This window comes from Planococcus citri, chromosome 5 (genome assembly GCF_950023065.1).
Source record: "Planococcus citri chromosome 5, ihPlaCitr1.1, whole genome shotgun sequence".
NCBI classification, from domain to species: Eukaryota; Metazoa; Arthropoda; class Insecta; order Hemiptera; family Pseudococcidae; genus Planococcus; species Planococcus citri.
This window is the reverse complement of record NC_088681.1, coordinates 3,865,782-3,885,287: the sequence shown is the minus strand read 5'-3', so window position 1 is coordinate 3,885,287 and position 19,506 is coordinate 3,865,782. Positions and strand designations below refer to the sequence as shown.

General features: G+C 35.0%; 1 long non-coding RNA gene across 2 annotated transcripts in view; it reads right to left on the bottom strand.

The window, feature by feature from the left end:
- Window positions 1-15,001: 15,001 nt before the first annotated feature.
- The window catches only part of LOC135848503 (uncharacterized), a 66,468-nt gene continuing 61,963 nt past the window's right edge, over window positions 15,002-19,506 (bottom strand). Inside the window, exon 2 of one of the 2 annotated variants that reach the window (XR_010559367.1) lies at window positions 15,002-15,032. This is a non-coding gene — a long non-coding RNA (uncharacterized LOC135848503). The remainder of the gene's footprint in view (window positions 15,033-19,506) is intronic. The other variant, XR_010559366.1, reaches the window with a different exon arrangement.

The following is a 19,506-nucleotide window of genomic DNA, read 5'->3' as shown; positions in this document are numbered from 1 at the left end:
TTTTGAGAAAAAATCCTCGTAAGGGGGTTTCGAGGTGCCCACCTCTGATTTGAAAGGGACCACGATTTCTGGAAAGAGCATGGTCTGAAACTCACCGTTTGTATTCGATTTTAAGGAATAAAAATACCTAGCGTAGAAACCAAATTTTAGCTTTCTTGGTCAATTTGTTGAAATTCTGATGTTCTACCATTTATTGCTTGAATTCAATTACCAAAAATGCACCAAAACAAAAAAAAATTTTGGCTTGAGGGGCATATTTTTTCAAACTAGACGAAACTATCGTAAGTTGAAAGAACTTGCAAAAGTACATCACCAATCAAAATCTCACGTGCTGATGTGTATTTTTCAATTTTTGGCGAATTTTGAAAATTTTTTGTTCGAAAATGATGAAAAAATCCAAATTTTACCAAATTAGCAGAGAAATTTGGAATTTGATGTGTGCTTCATTTTCAGTTCCTTAAAAATAGATCGGAAATTGTTTCCAACTGTTTTGAGCAATTCTGGAGCCTCCAGCAGATTTTTTAGTACTTATTAAAATTTCCATAAAATAGCCAATGACTAAAATGTAAAAGAAAAATCAACATTTCACCAAATTCATCTGGAAAGCTGTAATATTTCCATGTATTCTATTTTGGCTTCTTCGAATCATTTGGAAATGGACTTCTTGATCCTTCGGAGAATTTTTGAAAATTGAAATAGGTACATAAATCTAGAAAATTTCACTCAACGAAGTTAAAAAGCTAAAATTCAATGTTGTTTTTTACTCGCTTCGCTTGAGCCTCATTACATTGTAAGTATACTTTTTGAAATACGTATTTTCGAAAAAGTTTCTGCCTTTGTTTCGCTCGGGTACATTTGTCTCTCTTTTTCAAAATGAAAACCTAAAATTTCAAACGTAAAATTAATTTCCGAACATCCCTGATCTATTGAATTCAAAATTCAAGACTCGCTGAATTCAATGTTCAGCAGGTCAAAATAGGTACTCGATGACCATTTTTTCACGTGCATTTCAATCAAACTGTACGGTTTTTTTTTTTCTTGCACCTACTAAGAAAAATATGTAAGTGAAAAAATATGAATTTTGCAGTTAGGTATAAATTTTTCTGCTAGCATAAAATATCATAACTTTAAATTTGGATTACCTACCATCATCATCATCAACGTCATAGTCGCAAGCGACTAGTGTGCCCCCAACAATGACCGCCAATCCTCTCTGCCTTGAGCTAGTGTGGCCGCATTCGCAACTGAACCAAAACTACCTATTAATTTCATATTATTTCTCGAAATTTTATTTCATAGATAGTGCAGGGTATTAGAGTGTACCTACAATACGCAGCTGGTGGTTCTGAAAAGCTGAAATTATGCCGGTAAACGAACATGTGGATTGTTCACTGTTATCACCTAAATTTTTCGTCGGGTGGATGATGAATGAACTCATCTTCTCAAGTGCAAACAAATTTTTAAAAACCCGAACGAAGGTTATACCAATAACAGATTTTATGTTCGTGTTTTCCACAATAATTCAGATTTACTGTTTACCATTGGAAAATTTTTATATGTATGTAAGTACTCGTATATTGCATACCTACATACCAAGGTACAAGCATTTAATTTCATTTTTTCAATGCTTATTGTTTCGCCAATATATTACCTACCTTCGTTGATAAATGTTGCATTCGCAGGTGGTCTTTTTTTAAAACCAAATAAAAAAAAATTAGAAATTATTTGCAATTAATAAAGTTACGCCCTGTTCAGTTGGGCAATCGCAATTTTAGTGATGTTATGAGCATTTTTGCTCCTAATATTTTCAAGCAAATACACGGAATATGCTCGAAAAAAACATTGACATATCAAAATACGTGTCAGGGGTCGCTGTTAATGAATAAATCAATGAAAAAGCTATCAACTCAACTCTCCTTCCCCAAAGTTGGAAAATAAAATTATTTGAGTCATTTTTTTTTCATTCCATAACAATTTCTTGGTAAAAAGTGATGAATTTTGCTTTTCTTTGATTCCTAAAGATTAAATAAGTATAGGTACCTACGTACATAAAATGTATTTGAAAAATGTGTCTTTTAGAAAGTGGTACTTTCCCCCCTTTTTTTCATGATGTCCTGTTTGTTTGACACTTTGTACTGTACTTGCTTTTTTATATTTTTTAAATTGTGACACAAAAATTTTGAGACTCTCTCTTCTGAAAAATATTGAAGTATTTTTGGAAAAATCACTTGTTTTTTTTATACTTTACATCTAAAATTTTAAATTTCCCATTTATGTTTTTTTTTTTTTTTTTTTTTTGAGAATTTCTAAACAATTTTTTTTGAGTGATGAAAGTGTGAGGGCGGTGAGGGGGGTTGGAAGAAGATCTAAACCTAAACATCTAAAAATTTTGAATACAAATCGAATTGCTTTTTCAAAGATGACAAGAAGATAAGACGAAAAGAGGACAAGACATTAGACAACAAGACGAAAAGACGAAAAGACCGAATGATGAAAAGACAAAAAGATGAAAAGACTAAAAGACAAAAAGATCAAAAATGACAAAAAAGACGAAAAGATGAAAAGACAGAAAGACGAAAAGATGAGAAGAGGAAATGATGAGAAGAGGAAATGATGAAACGACAAAACGAATAAACGACAAAACGATGAGAAGACAAAAAGATAAAAAGATGAAACGACAAAATGACAAAACGACAAAATGACAAAATCACAAAACGACAAAATTTTAAAACAACAAAATGACAAAACGACAAAATCACAAAACGACAAAATCACAAAACGACAAAATCACAAAACGACAAAATGATGAAAAGATAAAAAGAGGAAAAGATGATTGATGAAAAGATGCAATGATGAAAACACAAAAAGATAAAAAGTTGAAAAGACGAAATGAAAAAATGACAAAACGACGAAACAACAAAACGATGAAAAGATGAAAAGACAAAAATTCGAAATTTCGAAAAGATGAAAAGACAGAATGACAAAACAACGAACCGACGAAATAATGAACAGATGAAAAGACAATTTTTCTGTTTTTTTATCATTGAAATAGAACAGGAATTTTGGGACTCCCCTTTCTAAAAAAAATTGTTGGAGAAACAGCTTCTTTTTAGTTTTTTCATATCTAAAATCAAAAATTTTTGAATTTTCCACGTACTCTACTCTCATTTAGGAAATTTAAATTTCTAAAAATTTTTTTCTCCACTTGATTCACAACCAAAAGTTTTTTTGCCCAAAAAATAAATAAACTAGGTAATCCCTTAGCATTTTTTGGAAGGTCGTTTTCAACTAATTCGAAGTTGCCGAGTTCGAATCTGGTGCCCATTTGTGTCATGGGTCGATGCTTCGGTGAGAATTCGCGACTACTTCGCAAAATACGAGTCTGATACCAAAATGAACGTCATTCTTGGGCTCGGCGACCTCAAATTAGTCGGGTCGGAAGTAGATAAAAATTTCAAATTTCGGTTTTTTTTACACGTTTGCGATTTTTCTTAATAGATAGTAAGTAGGTAAATGGGGGAAGGGCTGATGAAGTATATTTGGAGGGAGTGAATAAAAAAAAAATTGATATTCGTATTCGGCGCTTCCAGAGACCTAAAATAAATCATAATACATACATGTGTCATGTGATTTTTTTCAATTTTCAAGAAATTTGAAGTCCTCATGCGAGGCCCATTAAATGGACCAAAATGGTATTCGCATTCAGTGCTTTTTAAAACGTATGAAACCATATTGTCAAACAATTTTGGAATTTTTTTCACATGAAAATCGCAATGCGTAAAACCAAATCGAGTAAATACATATTTCACTATACCTAATCCACGATAAATCAGTCTATTGGCATGATTTACGTAGATAACATTAGGTATACCTAGTTTTAAAAAACAGCATTCGCCAAACATCTGTACTTTCAGTGCTTCACTAACAAACATAATATAAATAGGTATGTACCCAAACAGCAAGTTAAAACATTTTTATTGTTCAAAAAGAGACAAGTTGCTCTTTCAGTATCGGTGATTTTCAACGTATAATCGTGTGATCGATCGATCGATTGATAAAAATGTTGATGAAATTTTTATTTTTACTATCTTCGAACGTTTTTCTAATCAATCTGGTAATGCAACCGGTTCACAGTCTACAAATACCTCCTGGTCAATATCACGCTTTCAAGGGGTAAAATCAGTGATTTTAAAAATATATTATACTTACCTTTACGTAGGTACTATATAAACATAAGATTATTTTGCTACATTTTTGGCATAGGTATATGTAAGGTTTTTTAGGATTCATGAGGTTAAGAAATTTCCAATTTTTCAGCGTGGATCTTCCTACACAGAACCAATGTACTCTTGACAGAATATGCAATAACGCAGCGAAGAAGGTAGGTCGTGTTGGAGCAGATTACAAAGCAACATTCGAGGAATGTACAATAACGCTAACAGCTTTTGATCAAGTTGATGAAAAATTAGCTCACTGTAGTGGGTCCCGTGGTAATTTTTTCATTGGCAAAGGGCAATCGCAAGGTGATGTTTATTATCATTTATGTGGTCATTCTTCAGGTTTCTGGAGCTGTTTTCCTGCCCAAAATGTAGCTGGACCTTTATAGCTGTTTTTGATTTGTTTTTTTTTTACTTACGCTTCAGTGTTGTTTTGTGGACGTTAGAATTAACAATTTAATTAATACATAACGTATCTCTAAAAAATATAATGCAATAAGAAAATACAAGTATGTAAAAAAAAAAATGTAGTAGAGGTCCTGGTGGATTTTTAGTGACGATAAAATTATAGCTATTTTCAAATTTGATTTTTAATGTTTTTTTTTTTTTTTTTTTAGAAACAACAATAATTATTAAGATAAAAATCCTAAAAATTCGGGAAAATTGCGTCATTTTAATAATTTTGTTATATAAATTCGAAAATACATTGCAATTTTTAAAAATATTTTACCATATTTTTTCAAATTTCACTCGTACTTGTGGAACTGTACCCTACCTTCCGTGAGAAATTGTAGCTATTTCACAAAATATGCTGAATCTTATACCAAAATAAATGTCATTTTTGGGCTCAGGGCTCAGCAACATCAATTTAGCCAAAAAACCGTCATTAAAAGTGCAAAATTCGACTATTCTTTTGCTCCTCAGGGAGTCAGGGGAGGTACTTTTTTATGAAACTTGAAATCTCACCAAGCCCATCACCGTTCCTACAAAGGAACACTATCACCATGATCTAAAACTTTGCAGCCTTCAAGAATGATTGCAAACAAAATTGAGCTTTTGGAAATTTTCATGGAATGACTTCGCACAAAATTCATTAAAAATCAAATTTCTCAGCAACGACCGAACCAATTCTGATCAAATTTGAAATTTCACTAAAGCTACCAGCTGGATATTTTGACATCAATATCAAGTTCGAAAAGCTCAAAGCTTCCAAGTTTATCGAGAGACAAATTTTTTTCGATATTTCTTAAAACTCATTACCTAGAAAACATGTTAAGATAGTTCCAGTTCGTTCTCCTGCCAGTTAGAAACGAGGTACCAACCGTTTCTCCGCGCTCTCGCACCTCAGTACAGAAACTGGCTTCAGCCGTTTCTATCGTAGTACCTCGCGGATGATATAGGGGTAGGTACTGGTTCCAAATCACGTTCCTGCCTTTCTCACGCATCCGCGTTAGAATTCTCCCGCCAAGGGTGTTCCAGTACCTCCTCTCACCCTTCCACCTACCCTAGCTAAGCAGTACGTTGCTCGCCAACATCTCTATGTGCATCTTGGCGGCATCAGTCAGCTGTAGTCGAAAAACATAGTTCCTAACGATTGTATGAGGAGGGATACATTGTTAGCAATAGTATACAGTAGATCTATGTATTTTCTATAGTAGTAGTAGTAGTAATTCTTACGACGATATATTCGCTCTTATAGTTTAGTTTAGTATGGAGTCAGATTTTATAATGTAAATTTTCGTGTGTGATTTTTTCTAATTAAAATTATGCGCGATTATTTGCGTCGTTTTTCTTTTACTCATATCACCTTAACAAAACAGCTGAACTGATTTTGATGAAACTTGAAATCTCACTACGCCTCCGCCATTCCCACAAGAGAACAGAATCACAAGGCCATTGTTTTTCTTTTCTCTGATGATATTCTCATATCATACTTTGCTGATGTCTTTGTTAGATTGTACATTGATCTCTGTAGGTCATCTAATCATCTTCTGTTTTGCTAGTACTGCTTGATCATCTGCGAATAGCACTGTTGATATTTCCTGCCTTCTGTCTGTTTTAATTCCTTTTGGCTTCATTTTCCACCATTCTTTTACCATGTGATCCATGTACATGTTGAATAAAACACATGACGGTGGGCATCCCTGGTGAACTTGATCCTTTTTTCCATCAGTAGTTTTACTGTATAACTTGCGTCAGTGCATGATCTTTCTTTTCTAAATCTGTTTTTGACTTTCTGACAACTTTTCTTCTGCATGATCTGCCAGTCGTTTTGCCAGTATTTTCGCATATATCTTGTAGCAGGTGTTGAGTAGACTTATTCCTCTGTAGTTTTTCAGGTTTGACATATCACCTTTCTTGAACAGTGGTATTACAATTGCTGTTTTGAATTCTTCAGGTACCTTTTCTTCTTATGTTAGTACATCCTATTTAGGAATTCCAGCAGTCTTCTTTTAAATTCACCACTTGAGTATTTGTACAATTCTGTTGGTATGCCATCTTCTCCTGGAGCTTTTGCATTTTTTGCTGTTTTCAAAGCTTCTTTGTAGCTCTTTAAATGAAATTCTGTCTTCTGTTTCTCCAGTTTTATCTTCTATCGTTGTATCTTGTGCATTTTCATCACTCCAGAGTTCTTCAAAATATTCCTTTGCATCATTGATTTTAATTTTTGGAAAACCTAACTAGTATGTGTCATGCTCCAGGAATGTAATGAAATTTTCCCAGCTCTCTCCTGTCTGTAATTTCCCAGACTTTCTCTTGACTTTTGCCAACTGTTTTCAATATTCATCACCATCAACCTCACTTTTTGTGCTCATGAATTTTCTAAATGTCTGTCTTTTCTGTTGTATGAGTTCTTGGATTTCGTTGTCCCAATTCTTTATTCGCTTTGCCCCTATTCTGCATGGAACCATTCCTAAGTTTTCTTTTGCCGCTTTTGTCACAATGGATTTGACATTTTTCCATTCTTCGTCTATGTCCTGGCTTTTTGGTATCTCTTCACTTGTGATGTTCATCTGTCTTTGGTACAACCATTGGTTGGTTGGATCATCCAGGGCTCTTGTGTTGATTTTCTTTGGCTGGTATTCTTGTTGCTTCCATTCTCATTACTCCTTGAACAAAATGATGGTCAGTGCCTATTTCTAGACCTCTATTCTTACATTACATCCAAGAATCTCTTTGCGGCGTTTTCATTGGCCATAAAATGGTCCGAAATTCAATGGCCAAACCAGAGATTTTGTGATGAAATTTTGCAATAAATTTTACTTTTAGTACATTCTTTATGCACTCAAAGGCCTTAAATACAATCAAAATTTTAATTATACTTACAGTATTTTTCTAAGATATCGATCGATCACGCGATTATACATTGAAAATCATCATTGTCTGCTGAGTGAGCAAGTTGTCTCTTTTTGATAGGTACTTACTTACAATCAAAATGTTGTAATTTGTTGTTTTAATATGTTTGTTGAACAGGGCATAACTTCATTAATTGCATAGGCTATCATTTCTACATATTTTTTTTAATTTAAAAAAAGACCACCTGCGAATGCTTGTCTATTAAACATTTATCAACGAAGGTAGGTATATCGCCGAAGCAATAAAGCATTGAAAAAATTAAATTAAATCCGAATTATTGTGGAAAACACGAACATAAAATCTGTTATTGGTATAACCTTCGTTCAGGGTTTTAAAAATTAGTTTGTTTTTGAGTAGATGAATTTATTCATCATCCACTCATTCAGTGCTCTTCAAAACGTATGAAACGATATGTCAAACGATATTTGGCATTTTTTCACATGAAAAATATCGTAATGCGTAAAACCGAATCGAGTAAATATTTCATTAATCTAGGTACGATAAATCAGTCTATTGGCATGATTTACGTAGATTACATTAGTTTTAAAAAACAGCATTCGCCAAACATCAGTTTTAGTTCTTCACCAATAAACATACCTACATATGTATACGTACATCAATAGGTATATGTATGTACATACTTAAACAGCAAGTTGAAACATTGTGATTGTTTAAAAAGAGACAAGTTTCTCACTCAGTAACAGTGATTTTCAACGTATGATCGTGTGATCGATCGATCGATTGATAAAAATGTTGATAAAACTTTTATTTTTACTATCTTCTAACGTTTTTCTAATCAATCTGGTGATGCATCCGGTTCACAGTCTAACTCCTGCTGAATATCACGCTTTCAAGGGGTAAAATCAGTGATTTTAAAAATATGTTATACTTATACGTATGTGTATAAACATAAGATTATTCTGCTAAATTTTTAGTATATCTATGAAAGGTTTCTTAGGATTCATGAGATTAAGAAATTTTCAATTTTTCAGCGTGGATCTTCCTAGCCAGAACCAAGGTACTCTTGACAGAATATGCAATAACGCAGCGAAGAAGATACGTCGTGAAGGAACAGATTACAAAGGAACAATCCAGGAATGTACGCTGGGGCTAACAGCTTTTCTTACTGACGACGTTAAAGAAAAATTAGCTCACTGTACTGGGTCCTGCGGTGATTTTTTCATTGGCAAAGGGCAATCGCAAAGTGATGTTTATTATCATGTATGTGATCATTCTCTAGGTTCCTGGGGCTGTCATGGTGGACAAAATGTAGCTGGACCTTTATAGCTGTTTTTGAAAATTTTTTTGTTTTGTTTATTTTTTTTTTGTTACGCTTCAGTGATGTTTTTTGGACGTCAGAATTAACAATTTAAATAAGTAATGCATGTTTCTAAAAAAAATCAATGCAATAAGAAAATCTGTAAAAAAAAATTTTTAAAAAAATGTAGTAAAAGTCATTGTTCGGATTTTTAGTGACGAAAAAATTACCTATATTTTCGAATTCGATTTTCAAGGCTAGAGATGTGTTTTATCTCGTAAGAGAAAGTGGCGACGGAATTGAGCGCTCGAATTTTCACCAAAAAGTTTTCAGACCCTAAGAACCAAATTCCAATACCATAATTATCCACCGGTAAATACTCTTCAATTTTCAAAAATTTGCTGCAGGCTCCAAAACTGCTCAAAACGGTTCTAAATCGTTTCCAATCGATTCGGAGAGTCAAAAATAAGTTACATGTCAAATATTTCAGCTTTCACAGTCAATTTGGTAAACTTTTGGTTTGATTTCTCCCATTTTTGGCTCTATAGATTTTCAAAAATTCAACAAAAATCGAAAAAAGTTCAGGTTTTGAAATTTTGGCTGGTGTTGTATTCTCATATGCTCGTTCCATTCAATTTTATCTCGCTCAAATTTTCTCTGCTACAAATCAAAAGAAAATGAATTTAAGTTGACCTTGAAAGAAAAAAATAAATAAAAAAAAAAAGAATTACTACCTCGCTTATGAAATATTTGATTCACCGGCGCATTCCTTTCTTTTAATTAAATAACCACACGGTCAAATATTTCTCGGAAAGTTTTTCTTAATAAGTTTTTTCTTCTCATTTCATCATTACTACGTGAGGCATGTATTAAGGTACAAAGTTACCTTAAAGTTTCATTATTCTGAGAAAGAGAGCAACAAAAAAAAAAAAGCAGGGAAAAAACTAGAAACATGGTATTTTGTTGAATTTAAGTTTTTCAAGAATTTCGCAAAGTAGTGACTTCTTTTTGCTTTGAACTTAAACGAACCATGATTTAACGACATATTTAAGTAACTAACCGTAAATAAAAAATAGAATAAGGAGGGGAAAAAATAAGAAGAACGGAAATAAGGCAGGAAGGAAGGAAGGAAAGAAAGAAGGAAAAAGACTACCTAATCTAACCCTGGCGAAAAGTTGCGAAAAACTTGATTCTCTAAAGATTTGCAATATACCTATCTATATCTACTTTGTAGTGTATCGATACACTCTGCTTGTATTCAAAACTGCAATGCGAGCAACGATATACTCGTATTCAAAGGGACAGTAATACAAAGCGTATCGATGGTAAAAAAAAAGAGTATGAAATCACATTTCCATAGGTACCTATACCATACGATGTTTCTAAACACGTATACGAAAAAAATGTCAAAACAAACGAATAAAAATTAACTGGCGTCTACATCGTCGTCATTTTTTCCCTCCATAGAGGAAATCCACATGTAGATACTATAGGATAGGTACATATAATCTCTACCTACACTTATAGTACAATCGTTAGATGAGGCAAACAACAATATCGAAAGATCTCCGACTCTCTGTGGCAATGGTTTTCAATCGTAATTAAACATTTGATGTGAAGGGCTGCGAAACACGTTCATCAAAAACGCTTCGTCATTAAAGCTGTATTGTCTATTTCGTAATTAATCTTCACTGTCGTGTGATTTTATTCGGCTATGATTACGTTTTTCAATCGGCGGTGACAGGGGGAGAAGCTCATATCGCGTGTAATTTTCAAAACCCATATTATACGCGAGTACGTTTACGTGAGTTGAAAAAGCTTAACAAATGTGCAAAAAACAAAAAAATTCGAAACTCGAATTCAAAAAACGTGGCGTTTTGATGATGGGACCAGAGATACACTCGTATAATATCCGCAAACGAGACGAGACGTGGCAGATCATACGCCGGAATATTATTCGTACTCGTATAACGTGTTTGAAACTTTTGTATTTCGTGTTGACAATTTAATGCTTTAGAATTATTACAAAGTGAAAAGCTAACTATACGATGATGGAGCGAGTATTATTCATTCGGCTTGATTCAGTTCTCGTTTAGGCAAGTTGATTTTTCGAGTGAGATTTTTAACTGACCAAAGGTGTGCAGAACGTAGTTTTGTAGAGAGACTTTTAATTAGGTATTCGCGATAGATGCCTTTTTTGCTACCCACTCACCTATCCACCTACATACCTTTTTCTATACGATGATTTAATTTCACATACGAGGTGGAATTTTACACCTATATTATCATTTGAGTCTAATTTTAAGGATTAAAAACGAACCAGCGACCATTTTAGTGAACGCAATTAGGCATACAGAATTTCGCTCTGGAATGTACCTTACGCCAAATCGCAATAAAAAATGAAGTTTTCGAAAAAGTTGCACTCCAATTTCAAATTGATTTGTGACTATTTCGTTCGTGAACGATTTGATCAGAGGTGAAAAATCGATCGAGAATGAATAAATCACCATCAATTAACCAAACCACAAAAAAAACACATAAAATTCAATAACATGAAACTTGAAATTACAGATGATTCGTTCGCGAACGATTCGCTCAGAAGCGATGAATCGTTCGACAGCGACTAAATCACTTGGAAATGAAATCTGATAATACAATACAAAATAAAACGAAGTATTTTCTAATCCATCAATAGAAATTGGGAATGAATCGTTCGCGAACGATTCGCTCGCAGGAGAAGAGTCGTTCGTAAACGAATGAATCACTGGAGAATCAAATCAGGTAAGGATGAAAAGACGAAATTCGACAGTTTAAGAATTATATGAAAAATCAGACTCAGTTAGTTCGCGAACGATTCATTTAAAGTTGATCAATCGACCAAGAATGAATAAATCGCTAATAAACCAAATCAGATGAAAGATTATACCATAAAAACTCGACATCACAAATCTATGAAAAAAATTGGAATTTATTGGTTTACGAATGAGTTGCTCAGAAATGATGTATCATAAGACTGTGAACGACTGAATCACTTGGAAATCAAATCAGACTAAATACACGATAAGACAGAAAGAAAAATTTTCAAAAAAATCAATAAAAATTGTGTATGATTCGTTCGCGAACGACTCGACAATTCAAGAGAGCTGTCATTGAGAACTGAAATTAATTCGTTCGCGAACGATTTGCTCAAAGGACGAAATCATTCGCGAATGAATGAACGAATCAAAGAAATCAAATCAAGAGCAGATGAAATCACAAAAAAATAACAATTAGAGTGTTTTAATTAAAAACTACACTCAATTCGTTCGCGAACGATTCGCTCGAATTTGAAGAATCGATCACAAATGAACATTGAATCTCCAAAAAACCCACCAGATAAAAATAAAATCGTACCATTGAATATCAATCGATAAAAACTAGAGTTGATTCGTGTGTGAACGATTCACTCAGGAACGACGAATCATTCGAGAATGATTGAATTGTTGGGAAATCGAAGCGATGAACCGCGGTAAGTCCAAACAAAGCATTCTACATATAATCCATCACCAAAAATTGTGAATTATTCGTTCGCGAACGATTTGCTCAGAAGAGAAGAATCTTTGAATTGTTCGCGAACAAATGAATCACTTAAAAATCAAACCGGGTGTAGGTTGAACGAAATAACAAAACTCAAAATTTTCAGCACAATTTTTAGAAAAAAATCTGTGCCCACCAACTTTGTTCGCGAATGATTTGCTCGGAGGGGAAAAATCATTCGCGAATTGTTGAATCACTAATGAATCGAACCACATGAACCTGACCGGTCTTGACATCGACAAAAAGGGGAGTTGATTTGTTTGCGAACAATTTTCTCTGTAAGGACGAATCATTCGAGAATGACAAAATCACATGGAAATAAAATCAGATAGACAATGATGCATTTTTCCATCCATCAATAAAAATTGTTGATGATTCGTTCGCGAACGATTTGATCAGAAGAGAAGAATCCTTCACTAGTAAATGAATCACTTGAAAATCGATTTGGATACAAAATTCAACAGTTTCAGTACCTCTTTCATCAAAAACTGGACTCAATTCGTTCGCGAATGATTTGCTCAGGGGTGAAAAAAACGTTCTCACACGAATAAATCATAATTGAAAATCAAACCAGATAAAAGATTACCTATATCATGAAACTCGGAATCACAAATCTGTCAAAAAGATTGGAAATGATTCGTTCGCGAACGATTCTCTCAGAAATTGCGGATCGTTCGAGAACGACTGAATCACTTGAAAATCAAATCATTTGATACACAAGACAAAACGTAAAGCATTTTTTAATCCATCAATAAAAATTTCTGAATGTTTATTCGTTCGCGAACGACTCGCACAGAGGAGAAAAATCGTTCGCGAACGAATGAATCGCTGAAAAATCAAATCAGCTGTAGATAGAATAGTGAAATTCGACAGTTTCAATACCATCATAAGGAATTGGGATCAATTCGTTCGCGAATGATACGCGAACGACTCGCACAGAGTAGAAAAATCGTTCGCGAACGAATGAATCGCTAAAAAATCAAATCAGTGTAGATAGAATAATAAAATTCGACAGTTTTAATACTATCATTAGGAATTGGGGTCAATTCGTTCGCGAATGATTCGCTCTAGGGACAAAAATCGTTCGCGAACGAATTGAAAATCAAAAGATTAAATATATGTATCATGAAACTCGGCATCACGAATCTATCAAAAAATTTAAATATGATCCGTTCGCGAACGATTCGCTTAGAAATGGTGAATCGTTCAAGAACGACGGAATCACTTGAAAATCAAATCATTTGATGCACAAGACAAAACGAAACACATTTCTTAATCCATCAACTAAAGTTTGTAAATGTTTCGTTCGCGAACGACTCGCAAAGAGGAGAAAAATCGTTCGCGAACGAATGAATCACTGAAAAATCAAATCAGCTGTAGATAGAATAATGAAGTTCGACAGTTTTAATACTATCATTAGGAACTGGAGTCAATTCGTTCGCGAATGATTCGCTCAGGGGTCGACAATCGTTCTCGAACGAATAAATAACAATTGAAAATCAAACCAGATCAAAGATTATATCATGAAGCTCGGCATCACAAATCTGACAAAAATAATGGAGATCATTCGTTCGCGAACGATTCGCTCAGAAATATTGAATCGTTCGGGAACGACTGAATCACTCGGAAATCAAATCAGATAATACAATACAAGATACAAATAAAACGAAGTATTCTTCGATCTATCAATAATAATAATTGGGAATTATTCGTTCGCGAATGATTCGCTCAGAGAAGAAAAGTCGTTCGCGAACGAATGAATCATTGAAAAATCAAATCAGCTGTAGATAGAATAATGAAATTCGACAGTTTTAATACTATCATTAGAAATGGGAGTCAATTCGTTCGCGAACGATTTGATCAGAATCGAAAAATCGTTCAAGAACGGTTGAATCACACCATCACTTCACAAATTTAGTTTTCCTATTCATTTAGAGAAGCTGAGTTCTCAAATCTGGGCTCTGGAGTTGCTTTTTTCCCCTAAGAATATGGATGAGGAATGAGGAGAAGGAGTGAGAGGAGGATTAAAAAAGTGATGATCATGTGTGATTCATTACCTACCTAATCGATTTAATAACAATACCTATTCCAAAATAAATGGGAAAATATTGCATTACAATGGTGATAAGAAAAGTGTACTAACTATGTACTTAGCAAGTACTAAGTAAGTAGGTATGACTTTCTACTACACGTCATCGTCATCGCAGCATTAATGCCCTAAAATGTGGCAAACACGAGATTAAGACCGAACCGAGTTCTGAGAATTAATAAAGTAACGGCTAAGTAAATTGATTTCGCGCAAATGAATCAAGCGGCAGCATTAACAGCGAGTAAGTAAATCAAAACGTTGGTGAAAAGTTTGTCGTCGTAAATGGAATAATTTAAAGCTATTTTCATGCTCGTTTATGTATATCTCTTCTATCTCATCACTGTGCAGAGAAAGCATCGCCTTCGACTCCGCGCATTTCACAATATTGACGAATGACGAGTAAACGATCCAATTTCTGAGTCAAACAAGGTTTTTCATTTTATACTCTGTCGACTTTTACGTATACTTATATTCTTATACTTAACTTACATTAATTTTAACTCGTTTTTTTTTTTTTTTTTTTTTTATTTCTCTCCTCGTGGAAAAACCTCTCGGTGCGTTCGCTTGAGTTGGTGGGCGAAGAAAAAGTCTTGTTTAAGTTATGGAAGTAACGTTTCCTCCGGCATCTGTTGCCTCGAAGCACTTCCAAATATAAATTGATTTTCTTTATTCGTTTAACTTTGTTTTCGAGCATCTTTTAACTTCCTGATGGCGTAGCGAGCTCGGTTTTCTGGTGTCGATGTACCACAAACCACTTATCTATGATACCGGAACGTGACTGAAGCGTTGATTCTTTTATTGAAGTTTTTCTCTTTTGCTCAAGAGCTGCATATCAATAACTTTTAAAAAAAAGGTTTTCCTTTTCAACTTGTTCGCATTGGTTGGCGTTTTCCATTTTTGCCTTTTTCTTAGAGTAGCTCTGGCTAACATAGGAAGGTATTTGCTTGCGGTAAGCTTTATCGAGTTAACAGCTTCGCGCAGATGGGCCTTATGCCTTATTGAAACGAATTCGCGTATGTTGATTTGCAAACCAATGGTAGGGATGAAATCGTTGTACAACTTTTTCACTTACTATTTGTTTATGACCATCAATAATGTACGCGAAAGTACGGAGCTTATTGGATATTCAACGTTTGACCCCAAAGTAGTGTTACTGTTTCGCCAATTTCCGATCCTCATCTCGTAGATGGAGGTTATTTCAAACTTATCACCGTCGTAATCTTTTCAGTGAGGTAAAAACTACATAATATTCAAATATTATTGATTGGTTTGCGAATTCGGTCAGAGCTTTGGGCATATTCGTGATCTTCGGATCCTGTGACAATTTCTGATTTTCAACTCCTCCTGGCGCAGAACCCGCACCACTCATAAAAAGGCAAAAACTCCGCCCAACTAATTCATTTTTCAAATTCATTTTTCGATACTTGGCGAACGTCTGTAAATTCAAAATTAACTGTTAAGTACATACGTACTTACTTAATCAGTAAAAATGATCAACATAAGTCCTAAAACTGATATTAATTTACCAAATCGAAATATCGTCATTTCCAGCCATTCTGGAGCCTCCAGCGTGATTTTTCAACCTCTCCAAAATTTTGAATATGCTCCAAAAGGCGTGAATGATTATGAAATTGGGCAGCTAAAAATCGAGTTGTGTGTTATACTCAACCTGTTAAACGACTTTATTCACATTTATTGAGCTGATTTTGGGAGTGGTATCTCAAGAGTGGTTTTTTGACTGGTCAGCTTTTTTCATACCTGATAAAAATATCCTAAAAATCAAAAATTTCCCTTGCGAAAAAATTTTGGAAATTACCTCAAATGTGGATAAATTCGTTAAACAGCTGGGGTAAAATTGACCACAACTCAATTTTTAGCTGCCCAACTTCATATTCATGCCTTCTGGAGCACATTCAAAATTCTGGAGAAATTGAAAACTTGCGCTTTTTTTTTCTCGTATCCAGTCAACATGCCTAAATTAACATGAAAAACTCAATCTAAATCTTAATCTACATCTAAATCTAAATACCCCTCTCCTTCCAGTACTCCAAGAATCTAACTGCTTCATCATCAAGTGTCCCATTTAATTTTCCAGGATCGATTTTTCCTGATAATTCACACTCAAATAAGTGCCTGTCAGTCTGAACATTGCAGCATTCACACAGATCATCATCAGCCAACTGCCATCTATGAAGGTTGTATGTACATTGACCTTGTGACTCCGCTCCTCAATCTGTTAAGTGTTTTCCACAGCTAGTCCATATTTCAAGTATTCTCCACTTGGTAGGGCTTCCTGCATAGTTCTTCCCTAGCCACCTGCATTCCATATGCGACATCCTGACATCTATCTGTGCTAGGAGTATCTTTTAGTTCTTCAACTGTTTTCATGAAACTGTGTCTAGATCTGAGGTGGGTTTCTGTCAGTTCTTCATGTCCATACATAGGATGCAGTGGATTCTTTAGCACCTTTGTCTTCTCTACCATGGATGCAACTTCACTTCTGACTGCTGGTAGGGCAATTCCACTCAACTCATATAGGTTATTCAATGGTGTTGGGCGTAGGCACCCTGTCACCAATCTACATGCTTCGTTTAAGGGTATATCAACTTTGCTTGCATGTGCTGAACGACTCCAAACAGGGCAGGCATACTCTCCCACTGAGTAGAACAGTGCCGGTGCAGATGCTCTCGTAACTTGGGGCTTAGCTCCCCAACTGCTGCCTGCTAGTTTGCGAATTATATGTATTTGTTCTGGCTGCAACTTTCATTTTAGTTGCCTCACAGTGCCTTTTGTAGGTCAAGGACCTATCTAAGGTTACACCCAGGTATTTGAGGTTATCTGCATGCTTCAGATCTGTTCCATCCCATTGAATATTCAATTGTCACTTTGCTTCACGATTTCTGAGATGAAAAGAGCATGTCTCTGTCTTTGTTGGATTTGGTTTGAGGTGGTTATCTTTATAGTAGGTATGTGTCTAGTTCTTCTATAGCCTGGTTTAGTGTGTCCTCCACCTCCACAAACGTATCATGTTGGACAGTTAGTGCAAGATCATCTGCATACAGAAAGTGGTTAGTATCTGGTCCTATTGGTTGGTCATTGGTGTAAATGTTGAAGAGAATTGGTGACAATACACTACCCTGAGGCAATCCATTCTTTTGCCGCCTCCAGGTGCTGTTTTTACCATTGAGTGTCACATAGAATCTTCTGTCTTTCATCAACATAGTGACTATCTGTGTAAATTTAAAATCCTTTGTAAGTTGGTACACCTTATACTGGAGTAGTCAGTGGCACACCGTGTCAAAAGCTGCTATGAGGTCGACAAACACTACTGCAGTGACTTTCTTCTTTTCAAAGCCATCTTCAATGTGCTGTGTTAAGTGTAATATCTAGCCAGTACATGATTTTCCTGGTCTAAATCCAGCCTGCTGCCTGATTAGCCCCTCATCTATGCAGTTAGCCATGTGATTTAAAATGACTCTTTCAAAAATCTTGTATAGATGACACAACAGGGAGTTCGGCCTGTAACTCTTTGGGTCATTTGCGTCTTTGCCTGGTTTCTGTAATGCAATAACATGTGCCTGTTGCCATAGTCTTGGCATTTTTGAAGTTTCTACACAGGCATTGTACATTTTTTGGATCCAATTTATTGCCTTTGGTCCAAAAAGTTTGATCTGTTCAGTGTACATGTTATCTACACCAACAGCCTTCCTATTTTTGGACAATTTGATTGCGGACTTCACTTCTTTGTTAGTAATTGGAGTAGCAAAGTTATTCACTTCCACATCCATGCATCTTACCACTTTTGTTTGGATGCTTTTGCTGTCAGTCTTGCCATTCAGGAGTAGTTGATGGGCTACTTGGTTAGCTGTAACCTGAGTGAAATTACTCTGTTAAGTTTTGCCTCCATCAAGTACCTATCTTCAACAGTTGCCAGGCTCTTCGGCTATCTTTGCAGAAATCCAGATTTTCTACTAATTCTTGCCATTTTTTCTGTCTAGATTCTGCTATATCACTTGCTAATTGATTTCCTAGTTCAATGGTTTCCTCACTGAAGGGATATTCATTGAACTTTTTAACATACTCCTTGTATTGTGTCATAAGGTGCAGCACCATTCCAGAGATATACTCCTTTCTTGCTCCCCTTGGAATATGATCTTTTGAGGCTTTCTTAATGATTGGCAGTGGGTCGTCTATCTTGTCTTCAATTATCTGTTTAAAAGATTCCCAATTGGCCTTTTGGAAATTGAATCTTGGAGGTAGGTTTTCACATTTAATTGGGCTGATGACTGCCTTAATTTCGCATACGAGTATAATTCACCTGTGTTGGGTTCGTGGAATTGGATCTGCCACTTGTTTGTGACATAGACTTGAGATTCACTCTGAGACAAAAATGTTATCTGGGTTATATCCGTGTTTCCATCTTCCACTATTGAAGGATGCTGGCAGTTTTGCATCGAAGACCAAGCTCAGCTGCTGCTCTTCAGCCCATTTCTCCACTAGGTTACCATCTGTATCATTTTCAGCATATCCCCAGCTTACGCTGTGGCTGTTGAAGTCTCCAACTATTATCCTCTGGTTTGTGGGTGGGACATTGCTGTTTTCCGTCCATGTAAATTCTATGTTTGGTGGTTTGTAAACTGATGAGATTTTGCAGTCTCCCATGTCGATTGTTAGAATCTGGACATTATTTTCATCAGACAGTGAAGTACTTATTACCTCCATGTTTAACTTAACTAGTATGGCACTTCCATATTTCTCATGGGGTCTATCAATAATAAGTTTCATTCCTTCAATTTTTGGCTTCCGGTTTTCTCTGTGCCTGTGTGATTCTTGAATGGGGATCATGTCTATGTTCAGGGTCTTGACCATTTCAGCTAGTATAACTTCCTTTGGCACTGACAGAACTTTTTTCTACATTAACTTAAAATTTTCAAAATTGAATTTAAGATCATTGTAGGATTAAAAAATTTTGAAAAATTCAGGGTCAGTACCCTTAAAAGTATCTTGGC